The sequence below is a fragment of the Oryzias melastigma genome, linkage group LG19 (genome assembly GCF_002922805.2).
Source record: "Oryzias melastigma strain HK-1 linkage group LG19, ASM292280v2, whole genome shotgun sequence".
Lineage (NCBI taxonomy): Eukaryota > Metazoa > Chordata > Actinopteri > Beloniformes > Adrianichthyidae > Oryzias > Oryzias melastigma.
Genome location: NC_050530.1, coordinates 5,066,871 through 5,070,179, shown reverse-complemented (window position 1 = coordinate 5,070,179; position 3,309 = coordinate 5,066,871). Strand labels below are relative to the sequence as shown.

General features: G+C 44.7%; 1 long non-coding RNA gene across 1 annotated transcript in view; it reads left to right on the top strand.

The window, feature by feature from the left end:
- The window catches only part of LOC112141824, a 6,947-nt gene that overhangs the window by 1,009 nt on the left and 2,629 nt on the right, over window positions 1-3,309 (top strand). The gene's annotated exons all lie outside the window — the stretch shown is intronic.

Here is a 3,309-nt window from a genome sequence, read left to right as displayed (position 1 = left end):
ACCCCCATCTTACCTCACTTGCTGCCACTGATCCCTGCAGCACTCTGTCCTCTAATGCCCCCCCCATGTTTCCCTCCTTCACACTCGACCTCTGACAGCTCTACAGCAGCAGAGGCCTGGGTCATGTGAGGTGACCTCCTACAGGCCAGTGGAACCGGGTCACAACAGAACCCATCAGACTCCTCGGAGCAAAGCTCTTCACCGCGGCACGTGAGCCGAGAGTTTAGAGGTTTAGAGGTAATCCTTCAAATCCTCTTGAGACCGTAAAGCAGCAGATCTGCAGGCAGTTCTGGACCTCTGAGGGTTCTGCTCACATCCGAAAATGGGTGAAACAGAACCCAGAGATGCTTCTTTCAGATTTCTGTTTGATAGTGCTGCTAAAGGGGCAGAAAGGGGCGGTTCCATAGGCAGAAAGAGACAGAAAGGGGCGGTTCCAGAAGCAGAAAGGGGCGGTTCCAGAGGCAGAAAGGGGCGGTTCCAGAGGCAGAAAGGGGCGGTTCGAATGAAAAATCCCCGAGGTTTTCTGCACCAGAACATGGTTCTGATCCCCCTCTGAGAGAAGAGAGGAAGACGGCGGCACTGAAATCTAGAAATGATCTCAAACTCATGTCGGGACAGAGTCTAGACGTCAAGATGGTCCCGTTTTTATGACACTAAAGTGTCTCCGGTCTCGTGTCCAGCGACCGCTCCACGGCGGAGAAAAGGTTTCCCTGTTCAGGAGAACTCTGGCGGCGCCAAACGTCTCTGAAGAACCCAAAACCCAACGACGATAAAGCTAAAGAAACGAACTACAAAACCTTTATTTGGAGTTACTAGCTAACATTTCTTATTCTAATTAGTTAAACGAGTTAAGTGTTATTTATGGATTCAAATCTGGTAATGCTATAAAAGTGTAAACAAAAGTCATCATGGCTGCAGGACAGGAAGTTAGCTTGAAAGGCTAGTCGTGACAGCAGTTAGCGTGCTAACAGGCTACATGCAGCAGTTTAGCTTTAAATTACAGCAACACAATTTTAATAAACTTTAATCTGCAATCTGATGTGATCCCTTCTGATTCATGTTGATCTTGTTCGGTCGATTCACTGGGTACACACGTACTATTATGGGATATCAGTCATAATATCCCATAATAATACGCGTGTTACATGAGTTACAACACATACAATAGGCGTGATACCTCATTGTACGTGTGTTGAAACTATTTCTCTCCTTCAGGTAACAAAGGTTACAGACATATTTGGATTTATACTGACTTCCCTGAAGACAGCAGAACCAGGATATGACTATAATTTATTCATGGGGCCCTTTCACAATAAGAGTCCAATAATATTAAAAATAAACTAAAGAAATCTTCCGGTCTGCAACAGCCTTTTCTTTACGTAACGCCGCCTTACATCATGAATGATGTCACAGATTTACAGCGAGGTGGGTCAGCTGTGTGGCTCCAAAAATAGACGCCGTGTTTCCTCTCGCCGGCCTTCTCTGAGCAGAGAAAATCCTCTTCTTCCCGTGACTTTGATGCTGCTGCTGACAGTGTGACGTCCTCGTATTGATCTGACTTTGTAGCAGCTGATTAAACTTCTGAAGCAGATTGCATAATGCAGCAGCAGAAACAGCGGAGACTTAGAGCAGCAGCCGGGATTGCATAAGCGAGGAGAAAGGATGGATTCAGGTCATGGCGGCTCTGGGAGCTGTCGCCGGCGATTAGAGCAGACGCGCTGAGGCAGCTCCGGAGTCTGGAGAGGCCGCCGCTTCCAGGCTGTGGAGCCTTTCCACTCGGCTGCTGTTCTATTCCTGACCCGCCAGCGTCCAAAAATAAAACAGAAGAAACGAGTGGGTGAGCACATGGATGTGAGCAGCACCCCCCACCCTCCGCTCCACCAGTCACAGCATGTTCTCGCCCGGTAGCAGCATTTAAACACCAAATACGACGGTTTTCAACTCAAGAAAGGGGATTTCCATGAAGACTGAACCATTTTCCAGAATGTTTAATGAAAATAATGATGAAAATAACCACATGTAGTGATTTGAAGTGCAGGTCCCAAGTCTGGCTACATGCTGAAGGTTTCAGCACTAAAGGAAAAACTGAAGAAAACACCAAAGATTAAGGAAAACATTCAAAATGGTCTATTTTTTTTCTTCAATAATTTGAAAAACAAGCTAACCTTGGAGTTAGCAGTCTAGTTACACAGTTTTGGATCCAACATTACTCTGATCCTCACAGGAAATGTCCCCAAACCTTTATTTTTAAGGTTTTCAGGGTCATTTCTGACGGATAGCTCCGTCTTTTCTCAACGGTTGAAGTTTTTCGGAATCAAACTTCTCGGTATGGATTAACAGGTTTTATGGTGAGTCCGGAGCAGAACTGGAGCTGGTTGGACTGTCAGAACCGGTCTGAAGACAGAACCGCATGTTTGTTCTCAGGGACCATGCAGAGGAAGCTGCTCCGTCTCCCTCAGCATCGATGCTGTCAGGACTTCTTTCTGATCCAGCTCTGAACGCCGCGGAGCGTGCGCTCTGCTGTGGCGTGTCCGTGAGGACAAAGATCTCCACAGTCAAAGTGCAGCACGGAGGTGGCAGAGCATGGTGTGGGTCAGGGTTTCCTGAAGGGTTCTCATGGCTCATTACATAACAGAACAGAGGTGACCCTCAGTGATGCTGCTAAAGGATGAATGACTGCAGCTCATTTGAAACAACTTTATTGTTCAGCATTTAGAGAACAGAGATTTGGCACAAAAAAACTCCTGAATGTTTCAGCATCTCAGTTCATGAAGGTCTGAAGATCAGAAATGTTCCGAAAGCGGCACAGACAGAACTCAACTCTCTGTTCTGCTGCCTGTGCTGCCATCTAGTGGATGAAACTGATAACAACAATGTTACACTGAAGCTGGTTGTATAAAATACAATCTCTACATTTTTTATGTATAATGACTGTTAAGATCAAAGATCATATAGACAGACATGAACAAACTCAAGTTTAGTTTATTGAACTGATTTATCTGGAATTCAAAACAAAACTCCCTAAAAACAGATGAGACCCAAACCTGAAGATGAGACCGGAGCAAAGAAGAATGAAGATGTGAGCCGAAGAAATCGGAGTTTCATCTAGATTATTTCTGTATTTTCATTCAGAAACATCTTGATTAGTTTGTTGACAAATTTTATCCTTTGTTTTTATGAAATGACATCTAAAATGCTCCTTATATGTTGTAAAAACAGTTAAACATTTTTTTTGGTTTCCACAGCAAAATTAATCACTTCTTTCCAGATGGAGTTTTCTGTCTTTGCATGATTTATGTCCAGTGTGTG